Raw genomic sequence first — 12,331 nt, 5'->3', positions numbered from 1 at the left:
TGGAGAAGGCAAGCTCTTAGAGAGAGAGGAAGGACCAAATCCGAATCGGAAAGAAGAGAGAGAACGTGTGTGTGTGTGTGGGGGGGGGGGGGGGGGGGGGGGGACGTGGAAGGGGAGGGGGGAGTAGTCTTGGCCGGAATCCCAAACGGACCGGGCAGAAACAGCTACGCCGCTCTTCCTCTACCCTTGACCGACTTGCAGTGGTCGGTTATCGAAGAAGCCGACTAAGGCAGGCCGCACGCAGGAGTAGCGGGAAACCTCTCCGCGTGCTGGCCACGTTCGTGGATATAATAACGAGCCCCCCGGGGGGCCGCGTTTGTTCGTGCATGCCCAGCCGTGCACCGTCGTCCATTAATACCGCGAGGTGCGGCTTCGCGAACGTGCTGCGCGGTGACAGCTCAGTGTCGAGGCCGCGGCCTCATCCGCGTACGCTACGGGCCGTGCACTTTACTTGCCTGCAGGTATACACTTCCTTGTTCGTGGGCGCGATGGGCCTCTTCGACCTACGCACTGGTTTTCGGCAAGGGCAAAAGAACGGAACGCAAAGAAGAGACATGTAGATAAGACGGGCGCTAGACATACAGCTGACGTATAGCGCCAGTCTTGCCTACTCTTCTGCGTGCTCCGTTCTGTTGCGCTTGTTACAATGTCCAAGTTCTGTTGTCACCGACTTTGCCTGCTCTTCTGCGTGTTCCGTTTGTTTTTGCGCTTTTTACAATGTCCAAGTTCTGTTGTCACCAACTGGCCTAAACTTCTGCGTTGAGTAGTTTACGTAAAGGTACTAATTCGGGTGGTATACGCCTCGAGCGCCGCCTGTTGGGGGCGCCACTGAAATCCCCCTAGCGGCCCATTTCTAAAGCAGCCGCGGGACGCTCCGGTCCGCTCCCCGTGCACTGTCGCCGCTGCTTTTGGGGCACGTTCACGAATGAAATTTACCCCGTGTATGCGTTCGAAGTACACATTAATGTGGAGCAGCCACTCTGTTCGCAGATATGGTGTATTTACAAGAGTGTAAACGTTTCTGGCGCGATATTCGGTCTGTACGAGCGCCAGGCGTGTGTCGCAGACCCTCGTCGCGAAGCCGGCATATGCATGGAGCTAATTGTAATTTCACTGCCCTGAAATTTACTAAAAGTGTCTCCGTAATCAGCGATTACTTAGATGGTCATGCTACGCCTATGCACTACGATGTAAATCGGTTTTGTGCGCTTACATAATCTAACGGAGCACTCATAGCTGACAGCAGCACGCCAGTTACGCTTGCCAGTATCATACCTCGGATATCGATCACTACCCTAGACAAGCAATGTGGCATAAATTTCACGAACATTCTACGAAAGAAATACGGTGGGTAATACAAAGTATACCCGGGGATCAATAAGAATTTAATGTTGGGTCGTCTTGTCCTGAGGTGAGCGCTCGCAAACGTTCATCATCTGCTACGTATATCCTCCGCGAGCAGCGCGGTGACGGGCTTATATAGACTAAGCCGCGTCCGCGACTAAACGCTTCTCCGAAACATCACAATTTGACCTGGGAGCCTGCAGAAACTAGCACAAACTAAAATCAGATGGCGTTATCAGATACCACACTCTTTCAACGACACCTTTTATCGTTTGTGAATTGACTCAAAAAAAAAAAAAACTGGTTGATTCCTCGGTCATAGGAATCGGTAAAACACGAAAGTGAAATGTGCAGCGAAATTTGCAGCTGAGTGTGATTTGCGGGTCGGCGGCTGTCCTGTGGGTGGGCTCGGCGAGCGACGTCCTGCTGGCGGGTTGCTTCGGCAAAGGTGTACTAGCGTCATTTCTGTGACGGATATGACATCAGTGAAACCTTGGTGGATTTCACTTTCGTGTTAAAATATAAAACTCGAAAACGAACAACCCTAAATACAACGCACACTTTAGTGCTAAAGGTTGCTTCCCCGCCAGAAGACCCTGTGTGCGGGGGTGCACCCTTTACAGGCAGCTTGCTTCTTTGTACTGGCGTCACTTCCGTAACGGATATGACGTCAGTGAAATTTTCGTGAATCCCGGCATAAAACACTTTCGTGTTAAAATGCGTCCGCCGAGTGATCAGCTGCTCGTTGAAGCCGAAAAAAGAAAAGAAAAGTGACCGCGCAGCTCCTAGGTTTGATTACTGAAACGTTCATTTCTTGATTTCGATCCGCGTTCGGGGGCGGTGGTGGTGGTGGTGGTGAATTATTAAGAAAGAAGGGAAGAGAAAAGAGCTGGGGATATTGTTGAACTCAGTCGGGGAGTTCACCCTCATACAACCCAGTCCAGGGAAGGGAAGGGGGGTTTCAAAGGATAGGAAGAGAGAAAGAGGAAGGAAGGAAGAGAGTGGGGCACAGTCTATGTAGCGTTCGTTTCGTCCAAGGCGCGACGGCTACAAGCGCTGAACTAGTCCTGTCACAACTAGGAAGTTGAGGAGGTGCTGAAAGACCTCCCGTCGTAAAGCGTCCGATCCCGTGGGGAACAGGAAGCGACGGTTAAGCGTCCCCCCTCCCCCCTCCGCATGTCCGGCGATATGGCAGTGCATTTGGCATCTAGTTTGTTGGGTCTGGTGAGTCCTACCTGACTTACGTTTAGACGAACGTCTTTAGCATTTCCGAAGCTGCACTGCTTTTTTTTTTCATTTTATTCCCGTACGAGCTATTTTGTTTCTTCTCCACTTGCAGGCCATTTATTATTCCCAAATGGTTTCATTAACTTTCCTTGGTTTGTGCTGTAAGATGTGAGTGTGCACTTTTTTACGACGCGGAGCCTCGCACTATGCTTAACATTTTCGCCCGGCTTATATTCCCTTAAAAGGCACAAGTGGTCGTCAGCTATTGGGATTGTCACATCCCCGAGGTAGGCCTGTTTACGACGTATACATTCGAAACAAAGACGCAAGATGAAACCAACCTCTCACTGTGCCAGTATCGCGTCTGAATGAGGCGACAGTAGAATTCACTTGTGTGTGACGTGTTCGGAGGTGGCAGTGGTCGCTGACGCCCGTAAGAACGGTTAGGAAGCCCGCAGAACCGTGTCCCCTGATAGCTTTTGTTGGCGTTCGAGCACTCTACCAAGCGTCAGTTGCTATTTGAAGAGCCCCAAAACGTACTATTTGCTTACAGACATGACCGTAACAAGCTTTTTAGGCCGTGGAAAGAAATACAGAAGCGAAAGAGAAGCGAAACATTGCATGAGCCCTTATCAGCCACCCATGCAGCGCTCATCCCGTAGACGCCGTTGAGAAGCGGCGGCAGGCGGCGCAGCCATCGCGCAGCTCGAGGCGTATATGGTCACGCGGAGCAGTGCGAGGATTCCTTTGGTGCTGAAAGTCCCCTTGCTGCGTACGCGAAGACGTGAACGCTGAATCATCGGTACTGTCATTCCTGTGTGTCTCTGCATCATTCATTGAGGCTCCTGACTCGAGAGACCGCGGAGACCTCGAGTCACGGAAGTGCGTGCTCAAATATTCTCGCAGCATCTGATTGATTGATTGATTGATTGATTGATTGATTGATTGATTGATTGATTGATTGATTGATTGATTGATTGATTGATTGATTGTAGGGTTTAACGCGCCGACGCAGCGCAGGCGATGAGGCGCGCCGTAGTGGAGGGCTCCGGATTAATTTGGACCACCTGGGGATCTTTATCGTGCGCCGAAATCTCGTACACACGGGCGTTTTTGCTTTTCGCCTCCATCAGAAAAGCGGCCACCGCGGCCGGGAATCGAACCCGCGACCTCGTGCTCAGCAGCGCAATGCCTTAGCCACTGAGCCACCGCGGCGGGTTCGCGGCATCCGAGGCCCTCTCTGCCCACGTTAAGGCACGTTCGGCAAAGGTTAAATGTTTCAACGCGTGTACTACGATGCGAGCAAGTCTTGTCTGAGCGGAGTCGTTGTACTGTTCCAAGGACTATCCAGGACTTGCAATTTACAAGGATGGGGCTAGAGTATTGAACTTCAGAATATGCGCCCAAATTTTGGCGCCTGGTGTTGCAAACTTGAACGCGCGCAGGTGGGTCATAGCGAAAGGCTGCAAGTTATATTGAGTACCTGGAAGGAATTTTACAGTGCACCTGATGGTGTCTCTTTCGCCGGGATCTTTCGTGGCCCCGGCGTTTGTCAACAACCCTCTCCACAATCCGTTCGTACACCTTTATATACTCTGGGGGATTGACCTATGACGGTGACCCCAGCCACCAGAAGTCGAAGAAGCGCTTGATTTTTTGGAAGCACTTCGCGCCAGATGCCTTTCTGGGCTCATGATCTTGTGAAGAAACGTGCCAAGGTGGGCGCATTATTAGGCGAAGACGTGGATTCGGGTAGCCGGCGAAGTATACGCCGTCTTGGATAAGTTCCCGCTGGTCCAAGCGATGCGTATCGGGGACTCATATAGAAGATTCTGTACGGAGGTTGCAAGCAAGTGGGGTAGGGAAACCGGGGAAACCGCGTAGTGCCCGAGCAGCGACGGAGGAATTCGTGAAGACATGAAGTCAAGTCTTACTGCGGGGCAGATAACGGCGAGGGATATGCGCATCACAAATGGGAAGAATTTCAGTAACAGTTCAAGTCCAGGTGCCAGCACCTTCATAGAAGGAACGTAACAACTCCAAACTGCTGCTTCTGAAAAGCGCAAACTAATGCGGGGATGACAGCAAGTGACGACGACACGAGCCTTTGTCACAAGACGGCGCTAATCTTCGTGTCGTTGTACCCTTGCTGTTGTTCCCGTTTATGCTTTGCAGAAGAATCATGTTATGCCAACTGGACCAAGCAATCAGCCTCGCAAATTTAAAACTGCTTATGTGTATTGCAGTACCAGGAGGAAATAATAACGGTCCTCTCGTTAACGTGCGCCTTGCTGGCTGAAGAGCAAGATCGGTGACGCTATCGGTCGGGAAACCCCGCGTGTATAGCCGCCATACCCTAATGGCCTCCTGCGGTCTCTCTCATTCCTCAGCGCTGACGGCGAAAGAACTGGTTTTCTGGTCCGCGGTGACATTTTTCATGCAACCGGGCACCTTCCCCTGCAGGGCGCTCTTGATTTAACGAAGCCACGGGTGCCGGCGCGGGGTGAGAGAAAGAGTGTGACGTGAGGTGCATGCGGAGCTGCCTCCGACCAATGACAGCGGTCGCGACAGAGCCGCATTCGCGTCACGTACGACGGGAATGCAGCCTGCACCGCGGCAACGGCGTGAGCTTGGCGCCACGAAGCGGGCAGCTGAGTTTCGGCCGTGCCAACAGGAAAGATGCTCAGTTTTCACTTTCGTCGGGACTGGTCAAACCACGGCGCCAGTTCTGCTCGCTTGGCTTTTATCTCTGCACTGCTATAGTAAGGCAAATCTCGATACAAAATGGCTTACCCTGTGCGGACATTAAAATCAAGAGGAAGGAGCGGAATTGGGCATGTCGTGTTGGGTATACCAGACATATAATAGGTGGACGTAGTGGGGTAAGGATTGCAAGCAGGAGGAGGAGGAAAATCGTGGATGGATGCGTGGGGTGGGGGGGAGGGGGCGCAGGGTAAAATAATGACTTCAACAGACGCGGTGTTTGGAACCTGGGACGGTATTCTCGTGTTTGTCCGTTTTGAAAACATCCGTTTTGTGTCCATTTTACTGTTACGTACTTCATGTTGTAGGCGAGCTTTGGGTTGACTTTTGCGCAACTGTTCTTGGAAACACATTTTAAACGACTAAACCTACTTTAAACTATCTTTTATGTGTTTATTGTTCCGCCAGTGAACCAGCAAGAAGGCGACGAAAAATCGTCTGCTCCAAATCGTCTGTTCCGAGAAGCCGCGGATCATATGCCACGCTTGCACGGCGTCAAATCCGGGTGCTCGCTTTTAGCCAATCCGGGATTGCTCAAAAGGGACACTTTTGAAACGGACAAAAAACGGACAAAACTCGAGAATACCGCCCCTGGACCAGAGGACGCGGCGGCGACCACATCACTGGCAACGTGCGATGTCCACCATGCTTACTGGGCTAGCATAGCTCTCGTGAGGACAAGCTCATGACAATCGCTCGACCGGCGACCACTGCAATACCATTCCGACCGACGGATTTCCGATAACACATTACAACGTCCCTTTAGGAAGCGGGAAAAAAGGGGAAAAGCTAAGATAGATAGTCGATCCTCATTTGAAGCTTCATTTCTCACCACATGAACGCCCGCCCGACGCACAAATTGCTGACCCCTTTTTTATCTTGCAATTGGCCCCCGGTAACAAATTTTGCTCTGGCAACAGCGGCATCGCCGACGCTGGCGTTATTCTCTGAAAAGTCAAGCCACCGATAACTTACAGACATCATCGTTGTCGATGTCTAACCATGTGACGACGGCGTTTACGGAATTCGACGCCAAGGGATGGAGGCAGGTACGTGATGTTCTGGTAAAGGATTTTCGCTCCAACCGCAGAAAACCCAGAATTGGACGGCTTACCGACGGCTTACGCACATTGGTGATCACATGCACGTGATCGTGCTGCTCCTGCTGTTACGCCACCAGTTTGCCGCTTACGTGTCAGCCGTACTTCTCAAATAACAGACAAGTCATGCATCGTGGACTTAAGCGCACATTAGTCGCAACGCATTTAGGTTTCAAAATTTCCGAATTTTGGCGGTCATTTCCGGAGGAGAAGGTTCTATGTCACTGGCCTTCTCTGTCATCCTTTCATAAGGCAACTAAGGAACTCTTACGCCTCCTGCGGGTGACGAACACCAGACTATAGACTGCAAGACTCCAGTGACAATCACTGAACTTGAACGTTTAGGGCGTCAGCGCTGGGCATACCTGTCTGCTCTAACTTTTCTTCATTCTTTCCTTTATCTTTTTTGTCTATTTTCCTTTTCCAACGTGCCGGATAGCAAACTAGGCTCTAGCCAGGTTAACTTTCCTGCCTTCCTTCTACATCTTTCTTTCCTTGCAGCCGAACTTTCGCTTACATTTTCAGCACAGAAAGAAGTCTGCTGGAACGATTGACTCCTTGTTGCTGGAGTACGCATGCTCTACAAGCTTGATGCAGTTTACGCGGAATTTGCGGTGGCACGTGTTTTATAAGCGACCACATTATAATGAAGGCATTGTTCACTCAGCGCACACCGTTCATCCTCTAGAAAAAGAAATGGAGGTCTACATTGTGTTTTATCAGCGGAATGTGCAAACACGCTTCGAAGTGCGTGTACGAATCGCCGAACTTTTAGATTAGCACTATAGTGCTGGTATACTGGCCTTTCGGCTCACATGCCACAGGGGCGGAATTCTGGGTTGTGCCTGTTTCAAAAATATCCCTTTCGCGTTTCAACCGCGGTGACGTTCTTCCGGTTGAGGGGCCTCTGACATGTACAGAAATCAACGCCCTGTCTAGGTTGTTCCGCGTTACATCCTGTCGCCTGTCCGCCTTCAGTCAATCAGGGCTTGTTCGAAATGAACATTTTGGTAGAGACGCGAAACGAACGAATCTCAGAATTCCGCCCCAGGTCAGGTGCAATCCGGAATGCACTTTTCCCGCGCTTTCATGGCGCGCATGACTTCTCCCGGCTGCAGTTATCGGAGTGGTCGTGAGCTATCTAGGGATGATGAACAACAATGGTGGGTGAACCTTAACGTAACTTACTTTCGATGTGATATACTTTCCCAGTTACGAGGAAAAAAATTAAGAAAGACGGCAGTAATCTGCGGCGCACTTTCCTAGAAGTGTAAACACAGCTGCACCAACTAAAGGCTCACTTTGATTATATGGCATGGATAACAGCTGACAAGGAGGATCGTGCAGACGATGGTCGCTGATAAGAGGGATGAATGCCGAGGAGATACATCGAGTACATCGGAAACTTCTAGTGCGACTAATAATCAAACAATGTCGGAAACGGAAGCGAGCAATCATTGGCGACCTTAAACAAGCAACGATTTCTTTTTCCGCATCACACCAGAAACTCACGGACGTAAATTTCATCTCTTACCTCGCTGCCTTCTTCTCCAGTAATCCCCAAGAAGGACGCGCGCGTTTCCTCGAAGACGCCCGCGGCATGGAGGCGCTTCTAGCGGGGTTGCGAAATCGCCGAACGTCGTCCTTCGTCATCCGTGCAGGCACGGGCTGCTGCTACACTTTACCACAAAGCTGCAGTTGTAGTGCACTTGCGGGCAGGCGAAATGGGCAAACATCATCGCTTCCTTCCCAAGCGGCCGCTGGCGGCGTACCGCAGGGCGCGTGTTTACGCCCGCTGCTTTATCGAGCGCACGTTCCGACCGGAGGAGACGGTGAGAGTCCGATTCAATCGGAGAAAAAAGGCAAAGCGGACTGCAGCGGCAGCGGCGGCGGCTGCTTCGGCGGCGTATCGGGTCGACCTGGAAGACGTGTGCGAGCGAAAGGCCGCCCCATCCCCTCCTCCTCCCCTTCGAGGCGCCTCAGAACTGGCGGCATGCCGCGAGCTGCTTTTTGGATTCTACAAGGCACAGCAGTAAGGAGGCGGTGAAGACAAAATCCGGCGCGATCTGGCCCGGGTCAAGGCCGCACGCGCTGGCAGTAAGGCATCTGACCCTACCGGGACGAGCGCATGTATGATTCGCCCGCGGGTGAACTGCAGACTGAAGGCGAGGGCTGTGAGGAGCGGTGGCTGAAGCAAGTTTACGGACGTCACGGGGTACGCAGGCCTATAAGGGGGAGGGATTGTGGAAGCCGTGCCATACAACAAAGAGTAATTTCTCACCGAGTGAGCCGATGATTCGCCAGAAGGTCGAGCGTTAACAGAGCGCCATTACGGCTCCAGAGCGTGATGCCGACAGAGAGGAATTACGGCCCTCGATGACATTACGCCTCCATCCTTCCCTGCGTAGGCATTGAAGACAAGAACTCATCTTCCAGGCGGGGAAGTATCGTGCTATATAGTTACACAAAGATGTTGTAAACACGTGCGGAGCGAACAATCTGACCACATCTAATTGCCTAATCACGTAAGTGTACGGTGATCTAACCATCTTAAACTGAAACATTGTTACAAGACAAGCGGTTTCGTCGTGGATCTTAATTACGGCCGTGCAGCTCCGCCGCGTGCTGGAATCTCGTGCCGCGATCAGCAGATCGTAGCAGTTGTTCCAGCAACGTCGACCACCCCTTTACACGCGAACACGTCTGCTTGTGTAGATGTGTCTTAGCCACTCGTTACTTCCAAACATTACTTCACTCCTCCGCGGCATCCTGCCACACTCGAGGGCGTAAAGAAACGAAAGCGAAAGAAAAGCAACTAAAACGAAAGAAACGAAAATGAAAACGAAACTATGGAACGAAAGTTTCGATAAGGGAAAGTAATAAATGACATAGTGAAACCTTTGGCACACAATGCATTTTGTCGGCATAAAAGCTGAAAGCTGTGATGAGTTTCAATCAACGGTGAAGAAACTGTTGAGACGACAAATCTCAGTTGGTTCGTACGTGGTGCATGCTTGCTCCTCGACGCCGTAAAATGATTAAGGTGGCCTGTTCTATATATACTCGGTTGTACTTTATCCCTTGTTCTCTTTAATCTTTGATTCCCGGCCACGGCGGCCGCTTTTCTGATGGAGGCGAAAAGCGAAAACGCGCGTGTGCACGAGATTTCGGCGCACGTTAAAGATCCCCAGGTGGTCAAAATTTATCCGGAGCCCTCCACTACGCCGCGCCTCATCACCTGCGTTGCGTCGGCGCTAAATCAATCAATCAATCAATCAATCAATCAATCAATCAATCAATCAATCAATCAATCAATCAATCAATCAATCAATCAATCAATCAATCAAGCTTTAATCTTTTCATAAGTGAATTGTCCTAAGCATAGTTTCGCGGTCTTCTATACTCCAGTATGTTGAATGCATGCTGCCCTTCTTTCAATTCGTCGCCCGAACAACAGAAGCGGTAATTGCCCATAAAACGTTCGGGCATCACGTGGTCAAACCTTTGCTCTATATTTGTAAACAAAAATAAAAATGAAATAACCTTCTTTTGATCACCCACAAACGTGCAATAAATTTCTCAACCTTTCATAAAGAAAGGTTGAGAAGTATTCTCTGCGACTGCAGCTCTGATCGCGTAGTACAAAATTAAAATATACTCACTTCTCATACAACATGAGGAAGTTGGAACAATAACTAATCCGGGTAATCTTTATGGAAGCTTCTAAAATACTTTGAGTTTGATTATTACGCTCGAGGTTTTTAATTATTACTTGCTTTTGTGGGCTAGAAATTAAAAAGAAATGGACGTGGGCAGGGCATGTAACGCGAAGGCGAGGAAGCCGTTGGTCACTAAGGGTAACAGAGTGGATCCCTAGAGAATTAAGGCAAGCGTGGCAGGGGGCGGCAGAAAGTTAGATGGGCAGATGAGATCAAGAAGCTTGCGGGGATAAATTGGTCGCAGTTAGAACAGGACCGGGATATTTGGAGATTAATGGGAGAGGCCTTTGCTCCGCAGTGGGCGTAGATAGGCTGGTGCTGAGATGGTGGTGGTGATGATGATGATGATGATTGTGAGAACTTGCAAAAATGTTTTGAACGCCTGCTATGATCTTATATAGAACAGCCGATCTAGAGAACCACTTTGGCTTCGGATGCTGATCCCTCTGTGAATCATAGTTGTTTGCGCGGCGATCAACCGTTGTTACCAATAAAACAGACTCCACCCCGCGTAATTGCGCTGTAGCTGCGTCGGTACCCGAATTCCCATGGCGCTTGCTCAAAAAATGTTCGAAAAACACGTCCAACTGACTATAGCTCCACCGAATGGCGCTTGTTCAACTGTTCTCTTACTGTTGTTGCCATATTTAGGGTAACAGCCGTCAGAAATCACAAGCGGCTATATAAGGTTGGCGAGACAAATGTTCCAACTTCCGCTTTTGGCGCCTAAAAACTCGCATGTTTCTCCGCGCATTTTCGCGCGCTTGTTGGTTTTTTCGCGCGCAATTTTGAGTGCAAACACCCACGCGGCTCCTCAGGCACGTGCGGGCACTTTAAATAGCCCGTTTTTTTTTTTTTTTTTTTTTTTCCGCCGCCCGCGCGTTCGTATGCGCCTTTCATCTAGCACGTTTCCTGCATTCCCTTGGCTCCGCTCTGTATACGTTTCAGGTGCCCCTATGCGGAACGATGATTCGCATAATCGTCCCCTTTCCCCTTGCGGAAAGGAAGAAGTGAAGAGAGACAGCGCACTTTCTACGGGTAATTAGACACCGAACTAGAACAGAGGCGCGGGAGGGTCCGGCACGCGCTGACAGTTGTCTGTACTCTCCAGCTTTTCTAATGATATATCCACCCCCGGCTCACCAACTTTCTGATTTCATAATGATGGAAACTACGGATACAGTGTGACACACACGCACGTGGGAATTCTGGAGGTCACTCACCCCTTTTGTCCGTTGTTACATTATAGGCGTGCCGCTTCCGCTTCCTCGTCCTTCATTTACATTGATTCTATTTTGTGCACCCGCGCGAGGGAAGGGACCAGCAGAGATCGTCTGTTAGTCTCGAGTTCTGCGTACTCGGCGTTTTAAAGACGACAGCCTGTCTTGGATTTCGTGAACGCGAAGTTTTCGGTCTGGCTGCCACTCCATTCAGCCGTGCGGTCAAAAGTTTGTTTGAAGAATGTTTGAACACGAGGTGAATATAGGCAAGACCGTTACAAAGACATAAAACTGGTGGCATGCGTCGAACGTACAAACATTGCTTATCAAAAATAAAACCTTAGGCAAATTTGAGGGATGAAATAAATAAATAAATAAATAAATAAATAAATAAATAAATAAATAAAACTGTCAGCGGAAGCGTTTCTTGAATTAAAACTCAACTTTGGATCGGTTTTTTCGAGAGTAAAAAAACGCCCGATGCCGAAGAGAGGCGAGATAAAAGTAAACAAACACAAAACACAAAACCACAAAACACACAAAATACACGCAAAATCTCGACCTATTCCAAAAATCAAAGCCGTTCCACTCAATGTGAAAGCTGTCGGAAGTGCAGAGCAGTGATTCGCCATAATGGGCTGTACCGCCGTTATCCGCTCACTGCTACCACCCCATTCATTTCAAATTTCCCGCCTTTGCATTGCTCGCGCGCCCCCTGCCTGAAGCTGCGCCAGCGAGAGTTCTGTTCGTTTTGTGCTTGCTTTAATTTCGTATGCAGGAGCTGTTTTGCGCCATTTCGAACGCGTAATTTTTTTTTGCGCGGCTGGAGCCTTTCTGCGGCATTTCGAACGTGCCATTTTCTTCTTGCGCCATTTCGAACGCCATTTCTTGCGCGGCCGCTTTTTTCGCATACTATCGTAAAAACCAACCCAACGAGCGTTCCTAACTACATGAACGC

At 49.9% G+C, this 12,331-nt stretch overlaps 1 protein-coding gene across 3 annotated transcripts in view; it reads right to left on the bottom strand.

The window, feature by feature from the left end:
• The window catches only part of LOC144149155 (beta-1,3-galactosyltransferase 1-like), a 41,322-nt gene that overhangs the window by 20,935 nt on the left and 8,056 nt on the right, over positions 1–12,331 (bottom strand). The window contains exon 2 of one of the 3 annotated variants that reach the window (XM_077680694.1): positions 8,716–8,834. The exons of 1 other annotated variant lie outside the window; for it this stretch is intronic. The gene's annotated coding sequence lies outside the window, so the exon portion shown is untranslated. Of the gene's footprint in view, positions 1–7,968; positions 8,327–8,715; positions 8,835–12,331 lie in introns of those variants that run through there. One more of the 3 variants, XM_077680693.1, reaches the window with a different exon arrangement.

The sequence above is a fragment of the Haemaphysalis longicornis genome, unplaced genomic scaffold (assembly GCF_048455015.1).
Source record: "Haemaphysalis longicornis isolate Haplotype H1 unplaced genomic scaffold, Haemaphysalis longicornis Haplotype H1 scaffold_8, whole genome shotgun sequence".
Lineage (NCBI taxonomy): Eukaryota > Metazoa > Arthropoda > Arachnida > Ixodida > Ixodidae > Haemaphysalis > Haemaphysalis longicornis.
Note: the sequence above shows the minus strand (reverse complement) of the source record. Positions and strands in the feature narration are given on the sequence as shown.